Raw genomic sequence first — 21,121 nt, 5'->3', positions numbered from 1 at the left:
TTGTGACAGTGTAATATCCAGTGTTCGTGCCAATTACCATTTGAATATTGTTATATTTACAATAAAATATGTTGGTAAGGCTAAAGCGCACTCTCTCTGTTAAATCGGAACATCTTCGGCAGTTGTGTTTACAGTAACGGCCATGGAAAGAGATACGCTGAGAATGGGACACATAACACGTTTTTTTTAGATTATTCTTCGACCTCTTGGAGAGCTTCAGTGCCGGACATAAAAAACAGTTCCTAACAGTGGCGTACTTAGAATTTTGTAATGACGAAGTAAATCGGGAGAGGCTGACTTAATCAGGTGGGAACGCGTTAGCTTATTGTAACCTGTAAGTATACTTTTCTTACGGTTAACAAGTGCATTGTGCTACTCCAGTAAGTTATTTTAATTTTTTGTTCAAAATATGTTATTTGTTATGCCAGAAACTATGGTGAAATCCTCTAGGCAGCTTTCGATTTCATTAAATAACTTTCAAATATAAAAACACGTTGTTTTTCAAACAATATAATATTAAATGTATTTTTAAAAAAAGAAATAAACGCATTACTTTAAAAGTATTGACAATATAAGACAAAATCTGACTTGATTGCCGAGAAATTAGCAAGCATTTTTTTTTAATACAATAATTATTATGAGTACGTAGTTACTGCTCGCTTATAATTAACGTATACTTAATTATTAGTAAAAATAACGTGTGATATAAGTGTAGGGAGAACGACGGACACACACGATAACAACAAACCTGGGTGACAAGCTTTGAGTTGACAGCTGACATCCTTTCGCCTTCGGACTGTGACCCAATTAAACTCATTACATCTACGTCACCTAACTAATTAATTAATTAACTTTTAATTTTAATTTTATTTTCGTTCATGTCTTATCTAGATTAACTTTTGAAAACGGCTTTAAACATTAAAATTTTAGAAATCAGAGATCTTTTTGCACTTTTTATAGTCCAAATGGGATTATAAAAAACAAAAAGGGTGAAATTTCATATTCTTCCTCTTTCGAAAATAACAAAAAAAAAAAACAAATTAACAAAATCCGATCATCTACGAGATCATGAAAACAGCGAAGTAACGAAAAACATACAGTTAGGTTAGGTCACATCTAAGGAGTTTAACTGGGAGAAAGTCATGTGTAAACAGTTCCCTCCCAGGTTAGCGATTACTTGGTTAAAAAAAAAAGTTGTTTAACATAAATTTTACGCAAAATAACATTTAAAAAAAATTGTGAATGCTAAAAATTATATTCCAAAGCTAAAATAAAACGAGCCTGAAATAAATTGACACGGTTAAAATATGTATGAAACTTCATTTTTGTTTAAATATTGCCAATACTTTGGTCATTAATAAATAGCTATGGTAGGATCTTCAATTAAAATTATTTTTGAATGGACAACATACAACTTACTAGTTTTTACTAGCAGACTATCTTGTTATCATTGGCGTGAATGTGAAGTATGCTAGATGTGTAGCTTTAGACTCAGTGACTTCAGGAAGAACTCGTGAAGTTTTCAGAAATGAAACCATGGTGGTTTAATGAAGGCTCAAGTTATATATATATATATTAGTTATACATAGCTTATATTTGTTTAATTTGTTTAACAATGGATGTTTTTTTATGTGAAGATTAAAGCTCAATTATTGTTTTGGGACCTAATTCAAATGGCTGCATACTCTGCGGATATTTAATGGCTGTATTGTAAGATAAAGTGGTCGTGGTTTACAAGGTGGAGATACGTCATTTCGGCTGAGCCCGTTGAAATCGGCCTAATCGTTCGATTAACGGCGAAACGCGTGCTCGACAACGGCATGTATACAATATTATCGACATCCCGGTATTAGGCATAAGGGATTCGTGTCGATGTATACCACATCCGATCCATCAAAGAAAAAAAAGCAACGTTAAGTATATATCACCCCAATACGGTCTTATCTGTTACAACTGCTACCTCGGAACAAGCTGCTGCGAGAGCGTCAAAATACATTTATCTTTTACCGCTACATTGTGTATACTTGTGTATTATGTACACTTCACATAATAATATAAAATATTATAACATCGATTCTGCGTTAGCGGTTATATAATAATAATAATTGTGTTAAAGACCAAGAAAAAACGTTTATTTAACCAAATCTACAAAGCCCAATAAGATCAATACACACTATAGAAGAAACCTTAGAAATAATAATTATTATCATTATGATCATTCTGGTTTTAACACGATGAAAACAGTGTGCTTTCAGATTTTTGGACTAGATTATAGAAGTCTATGTCACAAGTTGGGCAACGAGTATGAAAACTGGCAAACGACATAATATACAAACTCTATCATTGGGTGTTAATTATAAATTAAATATAATTAAAATAACGGCATGACCTAGTCGAGCAACACTTTCTCATGTATTTTAAATGGACTGTTTAAGTGTTTGGACTCTAATCAGTTATTTGTTTTCATATCTTACAGAATAACAAACAACAGAACAAAGTAAAAATTGTATAATATGTCCAAACAGACAAAAGAAAAACTAATAAATATTTATTTTATAATTTCCGGTGTATTTTATTGAATTCATCCAACGGTTTTTGCATTTTATTTAGCAGTCAACTTTTAAAATCAAGATTCGTATGCAACTAATTTCCATAATTTACGGTTTATAAAAAAAAAAAATGACAAAAAATAATTTATCGTTTTCTGGAGAAGTACACAAATATTACTATATTGTTTAATACGTATAATATATTAATTTAAATGTTTTTATCAGTTGCAATGCCAATGCGATTACGGCGAGACTTTAAAATTATGTATATTTTGTGATTTAACTGAGTGACATATCAGAATACTCAATAACTGATACTAAACAGAATGTCCAAGTGCACATTTTAAATAATGTTTCTAAATAAATTTGTATAACATATACCGAAAATAAAAAGAATTTGTATATGAATTGGTATACAAATTAATGTTCAGTGTCTTTTATTATCGTTATTGAACTTTTTTCAAAATTAATTTGCTTATTAAACATAATTTATTCGAAAACTGTTTTAGTCTCAATTTTTTTTTCAATCTTATTCTTTGTTTAGTGTTATTTCGTCTTGGACACACGTGGTCACATTCTAAATGAACATTTCTACTTTTTACGTGCGCACCCGAGAAAATAATATAACATTATTATTTTTTCAGCAAGCGTTCGTCTTATAGTATCCACTCGAAAATCCCAAGAGGCAATGACTTAGAAAAATACTACACTTGCAACTATAAAGTAGCACTGCGGTTAGTCTCATCTCACGTCAGTCGAAAACTTTTATTATTTATGGCGTAGCAGGCGGAGGGTCCTCTTTTGTGGCCTTTCGAGTTTCTCCTCAATTGGCCAAAATGAAGATTTTTCCGGGTACTTCAATAGCCTTTGTGTGACACGAGTGTGATTTATATTATACCGGCATTAATGGCTATTTGCGAGCGTTCCCATTGAACGGACGAAAACCGCGAAATGGTATTTCCAAATTGCGGTAAATTAAAACTCATTATACGGCTCGTTGAATTTAAAGATTCGCCGATGACATTGCTAAACGTCTTTAGATGCGGTCCAGTAATAGGAGGAGAGGGAGGGACGCCGATGATAAGATTGAAGATGGCGCAGAACTCCGTGATTTAAGAACGGCTTGTGTAAAATGAAATGCTTATTTTAATTATATGTTTACGTATTATATCCTAGGATAAAATTAGTTTAGATAAAAACAAGAGAGATTCAGACAGTTTATTATGGTGTCTTTTTGCCTTCTTTAAACCAATTTTTACCAAAAGTTAACATGTTATAAATCCATATATCAGCTTCACGATACCTTTTAATATTGTAATCACAATCTGAAAAATAATTATTGCACTGTTTATCACCATGAAAATATAGCACGTGTTCGCGAGCCCAATCGATAGTAAATTAATAATTACAAGTACTTAACCGTGGTTTATTTTGAACGGGATAAATTATGTTAGAATCCACAAAAACAACAACGGTTACACGAGTAATTAAAATCCAGAATATAATATTGGGTTGTTAACTAATTGGTCACATTGTGGTTATACTCGGTTTTTTTCGTTACTATATTATAAAGGTTAATTTATATGCAAAACGGAAAATTTGGGATCAAATATGTAAACCAACAGAGTAAACGGGACGCTTAATCTTCTAATCCATGTATAATGGCTATAAATAAATAATTTTCGGTCCATATACTCCACTGTTCGCAATTACTTATTTGCATTTTCTACCCAGCTACATTTGGCCGGTATTAAATGTGTTGTTTTTATAAAGTGTCTCGCGGATTTAAATATAAAATATCGAGTCTCGTTAAGGTCCCGCGCTAGGTCTTCTACATTATACTTTAAAAGTATTTGACAAAATAGATGAAAAAAAAAATGACTTTGTCTATGTTATCGCCTAATACCCTAATGGATCCCATATTATATTAATTTGTTGGATAATTTTATTCACTAGAAAAATTAGTATAGATATGTTGAACCGAACATGCGGTAAAACAATGTCGTCGGTAAAACAGTGGTGGGTTTTTGTTTTTCGAATGAGACATACCACAATCATTTATATAATAGTACGGGCGTGCAATAAAAAAGGCTTGGCAGAGATGTGAATATCCGCTTATGGAATTGTGGAAACGAGAGATAATACTGTCGGCGTACAAAGGGACGTGAGTCCGGGCTACATTTCGTCAGCCGATATTACCCGGCTGTAACATAATAATAATATATTGTAGTTACTGGGCTCTGCACTAAACGATTTTCAGTTATTGCCGCAGGGAGGATTCAACATAATAAATCGCACACAATTACTGCAACATGCGGCCTCGACAAAAATTATTACAGCTATGTCGGCTTTAATAATTACTCAAGATTAAAGTTGGTTCCGCCAACCTAACACGTGCAAACAATTACCGTGAATACATTACAATTAATGATGGTTGATTACAAACGCAATACTTAATTTCAGGATTTTTATGGTGTTATATTACGCGACAATTATTTAACGGTTTCAATGAAAAAAAAAACTGTAATAGGTATATAGTAAATTTACACATCGAATTATTTCAATGATATTTTGTATGCCACCGGTCAGAGTACTACTTGGTAATAGGTATAAACGGTAATTTTCGTGGATATTTTAGATATTTAAGTATAGGGCTATAACTCAATCGTAACAACCGCATTATTTAAGAATAGTTTTTTTTAGATTTGTTTCACCAAAAGGAGAGATCTAACCTAGATTTCTCCACTTTGGTTATAGTTCTGACACTGCTATTTATTCCTACACCCAAAGTGTTATATTGTACTAAATAAAGTATAAAAACAAATTAAATAGGAGGAGAAATGACAGTCCAGTGGCGGCATTACATTTAACACGAATGCTAATGTTTTTCCATATTATGGGAGTTGTCGTAAAAATAAGGGGGGGAGTCGATAGTTCAGTTAAAAATGTCCGCATCGCAAAAGATTTGTTCGACATCAATTCGTGTAAGACATACTATAAAATACTATACAATATAAATATTACTATATTATGTTAGGTCTCGTGTTCTGACAATGTATATCAAACGATCCATTGAAATGTCACGTATGTTTTTATACGAACAAACTATAATACATAGATGGATATCTAAAATATGTTTCACTCAAATAATAAATATATTATATACTGTTCGAGGGTGCGATACGGAGATATAAAAACCATTATTTAAAAAAAAAAAATCTTCTGTCGGATGCAACGGAGACATGTACTATGGCGAATTATATGGACAAGAAAATATGATGCTCGGCGATATAGAACGAGGTAAATGGAACGGGTCGAAAAAGAAAAAATCTGAGAGAATATAAGAACACGCCGGGACAGCGGCGGATATGAGCGAAAGGAAACAGTAGTAGTATAGGAGAGAAAACGAGGGCTAAAAAATATTACCCCTAAAACCGTGTTGGAACTGAGAAATTGGGTAGAGGCGTGGCGAGTGTTTTCATTTGAAAAAATAATCGCCGGCGATAAGTTACAACGAAAACCGAGGGTCGAGTCTAAAGTTCATAGTTACATTTTGGCTTATGTTCCTTAGAGATTTGATTATGTTTTTGTTGGACCCGTTCCAAAGTATTTAATATACATATAAACGTATTATGCAAAAACGATGTCGCCCCAGTAACGAAAGTTTGTTATTGCAGTTTGAGGACGGCAATACAATCATTTCGCTAACAACCTTGTGCGTACACAATGTACAATGTACTTATACATAATATAATTAAGCAATTCGACAGTTTAAATTATTAGTTAAAAGCACCTATCTATAATATGCATCGTTTTGATTAGTTTTAAACTGGCAAAAGAAATTATTATTAGGACAGAGATATTAAAACAACGGTATAAAACCCGAAAAGGTAACTCAAACCGCTTGTCTTAAAAATAATTATACAACTAGTGTTTTGTTTTTTTAAAGAATATAATTTATATAAGCGTGTTCGAGATAAGAGTAATTTTACACACAGAAATTAACTGTGCCGCCACGGCAAATGGCACGCCGGGGCCTTGCATAATTTTTGTTTCCAAGCCATTCAAAAGCTAGATGGAAATCTCGTGGTAATCTATTCACCCGCGGCCGGTTCCCAAGTATATTTTAAGTGAGAATAAACAATCCGAGCCGTCCCGAAATTTATCGTCGGTTTTTATACTATACTGTCCAATTTGAATACCAATGAGCTGAAATCGTTTATTATAACATTATTATTTCTTTTAACGCTCCCAACAAAAAGGTATATTATATATTACATCATCGAATAACATTTCCATTCATTGTAAATTTCCAAAAAACGTTTTCACCAAAAGTCTAATACTAAAACGGACTTTGAATCACAGCCGTTAGAACGTTTACAACCCACTGGAATAGTTTTAAAGGAAAATTAAAAAAGTTATTTCGAAAACTGAAAACTATGCGGTAACTTCCAAGACATCTTGTGACTTTCTTAATTTAAGGAATTTATAACTGCTCTGGTTATATATTATACCTGTGTTTGAATAAAAAGAAACTTAATGTAGGTATTATTTAATGTCATATTCAAATATAGTTTAAGTACCGCTTACAGATTAAAACGACTCTATTATAACATCACTTTTGAACTTTTTGAACAAAAATTAATTAAATGGAGAAAATTAGTGCGTTTATTTTGATCATTTATATTAATGAGAAACATTTACCAGATTTACTTACATTTTCATTACATATATTTACATAAAAGTTTTAAATGTAATCATAAGTGCTGTATATGATTATTGTAATATATTTATATCAACTTTATATATTATTATTAATATTTATATATTTACACCATAAGATTGTATGCACTTAATAACATGTCTGCACATAATTATTAAATATAATATAATAGGTATCAAACATTTTATATAATTGTATGCACACAACAATACTTGCACCCGAATAATAACTTGTAATATTATGCTAATTATAAAATATAACAAAACACATGTAGATAGAGTTTGTCCAATCACAGAGTTAGAAAATGACGTATACATATACCGCCCTAGCTCCCCTTCACATTCCATTCCTATGACTAGTTATTTCTAAAATAACCAGTGAACTCATAACGATATCTGGCGAAGGCATACAAAAGACGACCATATGACCGCAACCCCTGTTTTACTAATTCAGTTCTCTCTAACCACTTGTCTTAGTCAGTCGTCGGTCGAGCGTCGTCTCCCTCTATGGCCTGTTGGTCAGTAGGAACGCCGTTGGACCCGACGACCATTTCTTGTTTAAACTCAACTTAGTGTACGTGTACTTATTTCGTCAACACAAATGAATTTGTTTTTATTAATTTTTATTAATTATTATTATAACAATTGACGACGACAGTCTGACACATATACATATATACTAGTATTCTGTAGGTCCAGTCAGTCGATCAATACAGCCAGCTTCTAATTGACTCATAGTCAGCGGGGTTTGTTTTATTGATCTACTGATCTCTTTTTTACATTAACCGCATCTTTTATATTGTGTTTTTCAAAGGTTCTCACTTCAGTTTGCATGTTCTTTTCTGCCAATAAACACCTTGACTTATCATTTCATGCAAGGTAACCTATCTGATAAATATATCTTATTTTAATTTAATTATCTCTTAGCATTAGCAAATACGATCCGATTAACGCCACTTAGGACTGCTTGGAAGTTTTATACGGCCTTGTTTGTCCATCATAAGATACGATTATATGGTGTTTTGGAACGTGCAAGCTTTTGCTAAAGTAATTTAAAAGTGTTTGGCAAGAAGTTATCACTTTGAGGTCTGACGTGAGCGGTGTGATTATACATCATACGTAGTGAAAATGATGCTTAGCAGGAAAAGCGGCTATTAAATAAGACGTATTTAATATAGATACTCATTTTACAATAATAGTAAAACCTCTATGTACACTGAAGGTATCTTGTTGATAATAAACAAGAAAAATACGTCACTACCATAAAGAGACAACGAGTGTTTGTGTTAACAAAGAAACATTAATCATATACATTTTTTCTAATAAGTACATTAAATTTATTTATAATTCAAGACCTTGCTCAACCTACATATCGCTGCTGGACCATTCATCCTTAAGACCTAAGGTATGTGGGAATAATTTATATATAATAATAAGGGATAGGATATTTAGGGAGTACGTTCTCTAACAATATATATATATATATATATTTGTGATTCAAACATTCTAATCCATGTCTCCTCGTACCTCATATACTTCCTCCCCCTTCTTTTATAATGATAAATTACATTATACACTTAAAGAAATAGAAACAACAGAACAATAAGGTAACGTAAATCTGAAGTCGTGTTAAAAAAGATTACATTTTGCCGACAAACAAAAATTCAATGCTTCATTTTAATAGATAAAGTAAAATAGAAATTCATCTGATTAAACCAATCTTCCACATTGGCCCAACAGCAGGAAAGATACAAATTTTCTCCAAATTAGCAATTCACATAATTGCTGAGTTCAACAGACGAAGTATCAAAAACTAACCTTAACATACATTTAATTTTAATTATTGTATAAATTTAGAAAAAAATAAAAAATTACTAATTGTAAGATAAATTTAATTACATAAATTGTATATTTAGTTAAAAATTAAAAAATAAGAAATCGGCCAAAAATCGTCATTTGTACTTATAACCGATTCAAACCTACATTATCAGACATATCACTTAGTGTATTATAAATTATAATAAATGGATTATTTTCTAAAACAAGTTAGAAAAAAAGGGAATTAAAATAATAGTATAACTTACTACACTTCAGATATCAGATTTCAGTATCAGTGTTTTAAAAATGTATTGATAATAATATACAGTGTCGTCTTAAGTGTCTTGAAAAACAAAAATCTAAATTTTATTTTATTAGTATTTCCTACAGTTCAGATTTTATACAAAAATGGTCATTTATTTGTTGTTAGCTACTTTTTCCCAAGGTTTTAAACAACTCGTATCTATCTTTTGTATAGTTTTTTACTGTATAGAATATTTCACGTGAAAAGAAAAGCGTAGTGCGGGAACTATGCCAAATAGTATGGCAAAAATAAAAAACACAAAACAAATTAGAATGGTACTTTGATGTAAAATTAATGGCTTCTAAACTCGAATCCAATATAATAAATAATTCATTTTTTTAAAGTTCAAAAACAGAAAAGGCATTTGAGTCAAGTTAAAGCAAATCGAAGTTATGGAAACTATTATACTACCATAGCTTATTTTGTCTTATTCAAATCAATAATATATACTAATACAATATGATATTGTACAGAGGCGTTAAACTACTACTAACAAATGTATACCATATAGAATAACATAACATATCTTTGCTGAAAATGGCAATGCTTTTTATTAAAACGCATAATTAAAAATCTACAATAAATATCTCATGTCGATAATTATATAGGTTATCCTAAACCAACCAAATCTTACTGAGTAGGTCAGGGTAACAAAACCTCATAACAATATCATAATATTCGTTTGAAATGTGTGCTTTTAATAAATAATATAGTGTTTACAATTATTACCCTTCCACCCTTCAAAATATACATATATTAAGTAAACTATTTTTTACTGTAAACAGTGTATTCCTTTATGTTAAAAACGTGATAGTATGTTTTAGTTAATGAACCGAAATCATACTAAATCTAACATGTGTGTTTTTGTGAAGCGATAGAGTTTGCAACTTGATTACCTTAATATTTACCTTGATTACCTAAGCTTTGTAAACTTAAGTTCACAAAATCTTATTGTTAAAATTAATAGCTACTACTCCATAGCGTCATATTATGTATACATTCTGTACTACTCCTCTGTCTCTTTTTCTCTCCTTATTATTACTCCAATCCTCGCTCGACATCCTACAGCATTATACTACCAAGCCATACACGTTTACTAATTGGCAATACCGTATATCGTTACTAGTCATACTAATACTTTTTATATATTATAAATTACATAACTGATCAGAAAACATTAACTGGATTGCATATTGTTTACTATATCATACTGTTGACAATTACGTTAGGTATGTTATCACGAGTTTTAGAGTACATTATTTTTGTAACGAAATCTTAAAAAAAAAATATAATTTAACGTTGTATTAAAGTAATGTTATTTAAATAAAATAGTGTTGATATTGTCTACTGAACTTAAAACATAAAATTGTATTCATGAAAACCGCTGATAGTATCCCATCCTAAATAAATGTTCAGACAGAAAGGTCAATAATAAATAAAAAGAGTTAAGTTAATAAAAACATAATTTATTTTAATAAATTATAAAATACTATTTTTACAACCACAAGATTAAAAAAAAAAAACATTTTAAATTTTGTTATGGAAGTTAAATCCTGATATACGTAGAAACACGTCATATTGTTAGCCACTTTAGTGTTTTGAGGTAATATTGCAGATATTTATTTATATTCTAATTTTTCAAACCCGTCATGTTGTTATAATTGTATTTTCTTCTTATTATTATTTTTGTTTTAGAGTAAACCTAAATATGCATATTGTTTTAAAGAGAATTTCCATTAAGAGAAAACTAAGTTATATTCAACCATTGTAATGTCATTCATAACTATAAACCTCTCTGGGAGAATTTCAAGGCATTTAAGTGTATGACAGCTGTAGGTATTTTACTCAAATGGTTCTCACAATTTGTATAATCTTAAAGTGGAAAGAAAAAAGACTTTAAACAAATTAAACTTTAAAAAACACCAATGGGGAAAGAAATAATTTTCATAATAAACAGCTAGTAGATTTTTTATTTTATAGTAGTATAATTAGTATAATTATTACAATAACATAATATGTTATTGTTATCCTTTATTTATTTATTTCCTCGACATAAGTTATTACTGAGATAAAAAAATCAGTAGGTAAATATGACTCGTGGATGTAATACACGAACGCGGAGACGATCGCTCCAGTCTACACGCAGCAGCGAATTGAACAACACAGAACCAGCATACAATTTAACCATGAAGATAGAAGATGAAAGGTTTCCAAAACTTTGGCATCGCCATGTAAATATTTCAAACATACTTCAACCAATTTATAAAAAAATTAATAAAACAATTCTTGCTAAATTCATTACATCAAGATTGTTTGTAAAGCATAGCCATTTAAAATATAGAAAGAAACAAAGTGGAAAAAATTATTGATGATTTCACTATTTCGTCAGAAAAGTGAATTTTTGTTAGCTGTTTCTTTGAGTATTTTAAATAATATTATGATAACGTTTAACTAAGTACATTTATTGATAATTGTCTTAAGTTTATTAGTTTTAATAAAGCGAAAATTAAGTCAATTTTAATGCCCATTGCTCAGTAAATAATGTACCTATTCAGATACGGACTGGCTGGAATACTACAACATCCCTTGCCCTATGTCAATTAGCCCTAATTAGTGTAAACGGATGAATGATTACATTAAGTTTTGTACTTTATGGAAATAGAGGTGCTAAAATATAGTATTAAAATTTCACCTTAAAGGTACATCATATGTCCATGCTCTCGACTGCATCTGAATATATTTACACTTACATAATTATTCATACAAATATTTATGATAATGATAAACAAATAAAAACACCTAGTTGCGCCACTGCATACAGCATAATATAAGGTAAAATAAAAAAATACGTACACAGTGCATTGTTTTGTGGTTTTGGAACGTGTCATTTTTCTCAAATTAGGGGTTTAGTAAAACAACTGATCTTTTGTATATTAGGTAAAAACGACTGCTTTTTAGTATTATGTAACTGGCATTTTACAATTATAGCAAAACGATTTTGTTCGTACTGTAGATGGTATACTACATCAGAGATGGCATTCAGATAGGGTGTGGAGTTGTGTTTAATTAAAACAAATTTATTCACTTCCACCGCCTTGAGAATTTCATGACAGCGGAATCGCAATAACGAAAGCGTGTGTTAGAATGTCGCATGTCAAGTAAGCCAACTCTTGACACAGTCCTTTGTTTTGAGTTTTTTTTTTTATACGAGTAGAATTTGTTAGCGTGCAGAAAGTACTAGATTTTGCTGGAGCCATATTAACAGCAACTAACTACTTTTGCCAAAAACGTTAATACATATAACGATAGCACCGCGTCGTTCACAAAAGCGCTACAAATTGATTCTAGACGAGCTTAGATATTTGACCGTCTTTACTCAAGACTGGACCGAGTGTCACTCAACAGAGCATTAAAGGGTTTATCGGCGACGGCACACCAAGAACTGTTGGCATGAATCCAATTCGTTGAGACATCGCGTTTAATTAAGATTTGAGTACCTATACGACCCTATTGATAAGAACTGACGCGTTCTGGTCGTTTTCGAAGTGCGTTATTATTGTTATTGGTAATTGTCATACTACGACAACGACCGGAGCTCGGGACGCCTTATACGGCATACCGTTATACAGTATAATAATATTATAATACAAGTAGCGTCGCTCTGCGTGTATGTGTAATAACACGGGATTGATGCGGCGTCGGTAAAAATGAAAATAAGAGGAAACCTACTTGGTATTCCAATACCGAAATGACGGTGCAGCTTCGGGGTATTTCGTATACGTGCCTCGACACCCCCAGCAGGGAATAAATCGAAGAATTATCGAGTAAAATACTTAGGCTGCAGTGGCAGAAGAACGTGAGGACCGCTCTATTTGTACTGATTATCATCCGACGGGGATCATGCGTGTATCATAATGTACACACCGGTAATGCACACAGCCGTTTTGCCCACATGTACACCGCACACGGCGTTCGCATATTTTAAATTTAAATATATGTATTATTGTTTATTTGCACGTTGTGTATCGAATTCACCGGCAAGATAACAGGCGTTAATGTACACAGTTATTTGTAACGTTACAAAAAAAAAAAAACAGAAACAAGATTGTACGTGCGTAGGTGTTCCCATCGCTCTTTAATTTTGCATCAAAACTGGGGAGGGGGTGGACCAATCACTACAGCTTCAGAATAATCTAATGACAGAATTAGAGTTGTAGTGTAGTTATAAAAATCGAAAAATCAGCGTTCAAAATATATTATAATAACAGGAATTATTAAAAGTTGTAATTTACATGAAAAAGGTCTATGACGAAATTAAGATACTGTTGTGTCTTTGAAAAATAATATATTCTAGTATTTTAATGACTTACATTTTATATTCAATAGTAACCATCATAATTAAACATCATCAATTATGTAGTAGGAGTTAATCACTGAACTACCAAGGGGTGTGCCCTTAATAGCAAAAGTATTGGTATTTTGTCTAAATAATGCATTTATAATATTTGTTTTTGGCTTCAGCTAGTTTGTAATACAAAAATAATTCTTAAAAACAATATATCTAATTTTAATAAATAAAAATGAGTCAAAAATTGCCCATCAATTAGTAGCACAAATTAATAATCTTTTTTTCATTGTAGTTGAAATAAAACGTGTAAAAGGTGTGCCCTTGTAGATTTATGATAAAAATTGTAATAAAAATCCAAATAGTAACAGTAAAACCAATTTCGGAACATAACTGACTATTGGAAACTTAAATAGAAAATAGGAATCGTGCTATTGTAAATGGTAAATAATATATTATTAATTTGTCATATATAATAATCTAAATGTTGGGCGTGTCTACAAAATATGACACGACGAACATTACAAAAATTAATGGCGAGAGAACGCTACTTTTAGACAAAACATGCCTTGTCGGGTTTTTATTATATTTCTGTAGCACGAAACACGAACAGATCAGCATGCACAAGTACATGCGTGCTATTTTTATTCGAGTAATTCTTTATTTTGTCATATAATATTTTCTAGTTATAGGATATGTACGGCCGTCATTGTAATTATCTCCAACATTCTGAAGTTGACGTATAAGTACAATTGCTCTATTCCAAAATTCCTTAAATATTATACTTTATCAACTCTATTGCCCATTGGATATCATAAAGGCGTACCCGTTAGAACTCCAGTAGATAGAGACTCCTCATTGATTACCAAATTTTTCATTCAGACTTTATATTTTTTCATAACTTCCTAAAGTCGTTTTATTGGGATTGCGCCTAATAGTACTAGACGTATGAAAGACGAGTAGTTTAAACTTAAGGGACTTATATTTGTTATATAAGGGCATATTTTATGTGGTTATGGTTTTCCAAGAATAACATTTTAAAAATTATCCGTTTTCTTGATCAGTAGAATATACTTTATACCATTTATGGAACTGGATCCGACTTTTATGGAATATCTAACAAGTAATGAATACAATAGGAATTATTACCGTTGGAATAATTGTATACAAAACACCATAAGTAATCAGTAAGTCATATTTAGGGAGCGTATTTTATGCTTTGTGTACACCATTTACCTATACTTATAATTGTTATGCGTTACACATCATATTATTTAATTTTGTTTGTTATAATTATTATTCAAACCTTTAATATTAATTATAATAGTTAGTATAATTAGTAGTTCTACTAATTACTATAATAATATATTAAATATTCCAAGAACACATAATTGTGTAAAAAAAATTTATATTTTACTTAGATGACAGTACAATAAATATAAGTTTGTGAGAAGCTAAAAAAAAAATGTAATTACAATGGTTGAGTATTCGGTTTTTCATTTTGGATAAAAATTATGTGTTATACAATAAGTTTTGAATTAAAAAAAAAAATCATTTTTAGTGTCTACCTAAACTTTGTACGAAGGATCAGATACGTATTAGGCGATCGAGCAATTCAACACTAATTCGAATTCATATCAGCTGAAGGTCTTTGGCACGCTTTTCCGCCGATTCCGACAGCGGCAAAGGAAAAACCATACGTGTATTCATGAGGTGAAAGTGAAATATTATGAAGGTCTCTGGGGTTCGGGAAGCGGCAGGTGATTAAAGGGGTAGCAAATGGGAAAAAATCGTTCGATATCATAAAAAAGACCAAAGCTTATTTCCTAAAAAAATATTGGAGATTTAATTAAACGTGTTTCTTGTAAAAAAACTGCGTGGCTTACGAAATAAAAAATACTAGAAATCTTAGAATTTTTTAGCTTTGGTGCGGAGCTGAGAAGAAATTTTTCTTACAATTATGTGTTTTTATTTTTTTCGCATATGGACACTCTCAGCGCAATAATTTCTTCACATTGTAAAAAGTCGATAGATAAAAAATGATACCTAACGGCTAACAGGTACTTTAAAAGGCCAAAAATTTTAAAAAATGTACCTTCTCCCCTTTAAATTGACAAGTATTGCTTATCTTTTAACATAAAAGTACCTAAAAAAACCAAATTTGTATAGAATATTTTTTAGCTTTATTACTATAGATATGTGTTGGGTATAACTTTTTCTTTGTTTAACATTTCTGTATTTACTGTGCTTTTATTGTTCTTTAAATATTTTTTTTTATCTACAGATTTGCATAGAAGCTTTTATTGAAATGTAATTTTATCACGTTTATTTACAATAATTCCTAAAGACCTATGACATCTCAGACATCTTGGTCCTTAGGCACTAGGACTTTGTGTCTCGACTGTTTGCACAAATTATGCGATAACTGATAAGTAAGTGTGACCCGTCATCATTTGTAACTGATATGAACTTGTTAATGCGCTTGTATTCTAAACCTTTTAATATTAATAACTAACCAATACAAAATGCTAATTACCTTTAAATTTTTTTAGTTTTGAATCATTATTAAAAAAAAAAATCTTATCCTATTTGAAAATCGAAAGTTGATATCTAGATTATCTATCTGGGAGGGGATGAAACTAGTGAAGTAGTTAAAAAAACTCAATTATTAATTAAACCAAATAAAATATTGAGTGGAACAATTTAAAATAATGTCGTTTATATATATAGAGTCAATAATAAAAATATATACTTACAAAATGTCTCTACCGTTTTATCTTAAAAGTATTATTATTTTTTAATGCTTTTCTTAAAAAATTAAGGCGAATGGAAAGGGCTATTTGTTAAGGGGCAAAAGATAGGCAATTTTAGACAAAAATTGCTCTAGTAGCCATTTTAAATATGTTGACTAATTTAAAGGAGAAGAAATATTTCTTCTTTATTTAAGTTTTTCTAGTTATAAAACTTTTAAAGTTATTTTTCTCCGAGGCAAAAGTTTGTTAAAAATTACTTTTGTAAAAGTCGTATTCTGGGGTATTTATTGGACGCATTTCAGTTGTTTTTAAGTGAAGTTTAATTATTTTTTTATAAGGGCTAAGAGGGTGACACTATATATTGACAATAGAAATTTCATATTACTGTTCAAACTATTGGATACTAGATACTATAAACCGAATGAAGGTATAATCCATATGAATATATTAAAACTTTCTTGGATTGCTGTCAAATCAGTTAGCTGTCGGTCCGAACGAGTATATTCCCGACGGTGACTATTTTTCTGATATGAACCCCGAAATGGGTTTGAAACGTCAGCTAACTAATGACAACATGGATAGAATCGAAAATTATGAAACTAATATGACATTTACACTTTTGAGCACAGAGGGGAGTCTGATAGAAAAGGGATTTTTTTTCTTGTTGCGAAGAACGAGCGATAAAGTTTGCTATCTGTATTTATATTTATCGTTAAACACAAGTACCTCTAACCATAATACAATGCGTGGTTATATGTGGTTTAGATGTATTATTTATAATAAATCTCGCGCTACTTATACACTTGTGTATTTTTATTTTTATTTTTTGTACGTCAACATAGCATGACTACTGCTGTTTTGGCTTTTTTTTATATATATACAAGGCTATTGTTTTATCATAGGCCACTCAATTTGTGATGATAAAAAAATCACTCTGTATATATACATGCCCAGTGATCGCAGATCGCCCGGTAACTATGGTAACAGTACGCCGCATAAAGGTCACAAGTTCATGGATATATACATAACAATATTGTCGTTCTTTGTGCCACTCAAGATAGATAAAGAGATAGGACAGAGTAAGGCAGCGGGATAACATGGCCAAAGTAGAGAATTGTCTTTGAAGTCGTTATACATGCCAAGTCCGTTTCTTTAGAGTTTCATTAATTGTTCACCTTAAATATACATTTTTCATTAAATATTGTTATAATTGTTAGTCGTTACCGGCTTTCCCGAGGTAATTAGATCCCTCTCGAGTCTGGACCCTTATTATTTGTTTGGTTATTTTTTTTTTTACGCTCTCTTTAGTTAATTTAAATTGCTTCGTTAAAAAGCGGCACTCTGTTATACGTTAGAACTAGGCCGGAAGGACGACTAAGGAGAGACGAATATACATGTATATTATAATATTATGCATAACATATGTGTGAAGTGACTCAATTTTTAATGGTACGGTGAAACAACACGAGCAACAGTTGTACACACAAAACTTATTAGCGAAAAAAATAGCCTAAAATAAAAACACCATTTACCTCAAAAAACTAATCAAACGATTTTTCCACCATAATTAATTTTATGCAAACACATTCACGTATTTTATATAATATTGGTTTGTCGAAAAAATAAAACTAGAAGGGAAGATTACGGACCAAGTGACACTATTTTTTTTCTTTCATATTTTGCTATATTGTCGTCGGCATTACGTCATCATGAACGCTTGACGGATATATTCTTATGAGGTAGAAAAATATACAAAAACTTTGTTTATATTCAATAATATGTTAGCACGAATAATCCCACTTGCAAGTATTGTCTGTGCGTTTACAATTCTATCCTGGTGTGGTTTTCGCGTTTATTTTTGTCTGAGAATCACATAACAATACAATATAATAGTACCTCTTTTTCAGATATTCATATTCCCCTGTTTAATGTGGCATGCATCCGAATACCATGTTTTACAACCTTGCGCAGGTATTCTAGCAAATCCTTATGTATACATTAAAGATACAAGATTATATATTATGTCGTGCCAGTTTTTCTGAGATAACAATTGGACAATAACATGATTGAAGTGTTTTTTTTTATTTGTGTATGATCTGAACGCAGTCGTGTCGGCAGTTGAAGACCGTTTTACTGTTAAAATGACGCATGGAGTTAGTAATATTTAATTGTGTAATGTAATATACAATATATATAGGTATATGTTATACATCATATTTTTACCTTTTTTTTTTTTACAAAAATCATAAACTAGATCGAGTTAAAAAGTGGATTTGATCAGAGGTCTAAAAAAAAATTTATTTTATTTGGTCACTATCTGCTTTTTTAGTTACATCTTTTGATTACAATATTGTTTAAATGTTAAAGTTTAAACTATACATTGTTAAGACGGATGTAAGAATTGACTTTAGTGTTGTTTCTATGTAATAACACGCAGATGTTTCGCTTTAGCCGCTCCTGTGTAAATTATTTTTTGGAATAGTATAACTTCCATATGTGTTCACAGACATTTTTTTTTATGGACTAACTAAAAGAAACTCGAAATGTTTTCACGAAACTGTTGTTTTTTCTCAATATATGTTATAAAATATATAGGTATATTTATAAATATAGGTACTAGCTAATAAATATAGCAACAAAGTTTAGATATCAAACGAAATAATTCACACCGAAAAGTTGAAACATTATTAGGTATTATTTATTTTGTAAAGTACAGTACTGTTCGGGAACGTCTGTTACAGATCAACTATGTATTTACGGATGAACTTTATCGTTACTATTTCTTTTAAGTTCGGTTAATCGTCATTTTAAGTTTTTATTTTATTAAATACCGTAACTGTGTATCGAGTAATATAGGTCCATAATGCCTGAAAGCGTGTGTGGTATGTAAAAAAAACGATCAGCACGATATATTCCTATAATGTATTTTAAAAGGCAGAAGCAAAACAGAATGAAAATGTAGGTCGAACTTAATTTTTTTTTTGGAACAGCTAGCGAATCGAAATGGTTTTATTGACTCCATTTAAAAATAAAAATAATAATACAACAAAAGAAAGAATACATTAAATAAAAGTTTTACTACAGCAGTTATTTTTACTGCGCAATGTGTATATGACAATTATATGATGTACGAACTCGTTCTATCGAGCAATTCTGCGCTGGTAAATTCGCTTCGCTTAAATATATCATAAATTATTTTGTCCTCTACCAATAACAAAGCGCTTAGAAACAAATACACGACGTGTACTATGACTATTATATTGTAATCAATGAAAATATTGTGATTTTGTTGTTTTTTTTTTACCCAGAAAAATTTTAATGGTATAAAATCGCCGAGCACGTACGTCGGACGTGCATAAAGCGTTTTATTTTTTTTTTTAATAAAACCAATAACATAGTAGTGTCCCGGTTATGAGAACGTCACTGGTGTAGACTTTTATAAATACAAAAAAAAAACGCTTTGAATCTAATTAGCATTACAAAGTTGTATTATTAATATCAAACATTTGGTCGATAGAATTAATCGTTTCTAGCGGTGAAAATATTAATATTATTCCCAAACAAAATTGGCCAAAATATTACAATTTGCTCTCAGTTTACATTCATAATAAGTTTTCTAATATTAATCTCACTATATATTTTGTATGTTGTTTTTTTTTGTTATGAAATTTTTTTGTTATTTTTAAATGTGTTACTAAACTTGTTATGTTATTTTATCACTATATTCTGGATTATATCTTCAATGACAATTTCAATTTTTCAGTTTCGTAATTGTATTTTGAGCGAATAATTAATCAAGAGAGTATAATATAAATGGACGCAGTTTTAGGAGGGGTACATTTTTTTTGTTTCGTTATTACAACAGACAAGGTCTGCTCGACGTTTCGGGGACGGAGACCTTGGAGTATATATTGTGCTTTCCATCGCCATGTACAATGTGCATGAACATTAATTATCAAACGATAACGATACGCGCACTGTATTTTCATAACGGGTTAAAGGAAGCGCGGTCGGGCCGTGGCTAAAGACCAGATACACACAACGATGCCACCTAAGTCGGACAATTGGACGGAAAAACTCAATGGCGATGCCGGCAGACCCAAAACACGTTGCGAAACACATTATACATTATACGCGAGTACATAATGAAAGAGCGTTTCCAAAAAGGGGGGGGGGTGGTAAGTGACGGAGAGGTGGTAACTTGGAATTGCTTGATTTATGACCGACCCACCCTTAAAAAGAAAAAAAGGACCGGCAGATGAAGATAACCGAACCCTCGACGGCGGCACGCGCTTGCCTATGGTGTAGTTGCTAAACGACAATAATTATTGGTGTAAACAGTGCGGTCTCGGTGTGCAGTAAGATGGTGGATCCGATAGCAGCTACCGCCGGCGCCGGTTTATTGGAAATCGCCTAACACGGGTCACACGTTTGGCTGCACGAAAAACTAGTTGAAAATAATTGTCGCGAAATGTGTAATTTCGACGATAATATAAAAAAAAAAAGGTTTTAGTGTCACCGCCACTAATGTACACTGCAAATGGTGGCGGTTTACTCGGAACTCCACGGTCGTTTAGAGTATAACACTCGCCCTTATATTATTGTTTACCACTGTTGCCAAATGCGATAA

General features: G+C 31.1%; 1 protein-coding gene across 4 annotated transcripts in view; it reads right to left on the bottom strand.

Moving 5' to 3' along the window:
• LOC126847706 (small conductance calcium-activated potassium channel protein) overlaps positions 1-21,121 on the bottom strand; it is a 168,364-nt gene that overhangs the window by 43,105 nt on the left and 104,138 nt on the right. The window lies entirely within an intron of this gene.

Source organism: Adelges cooleyi, unplaced genomic scaffold, assembly GCF_023614345.1.
Source record: "Adelges cooleyi isolate 19-005CV unplaced genomic scaffold, UGA_ACOO_1.1 ACOO_flye_CR_arks_rails_tigmint_CR_PRNA_1, whole genome shotgun sequence".
NCBI lineage: Eukaryota > Metazoa > Arthropoda > Insecta > Hemiptera > Adelgidae > Adelges > Adelges cooleyi.
The sequence above is the reverse complement of the archived record's forward strand: the minus strand, read 5'-3'. Positions and strand labels throughout refer to the sequence as shown.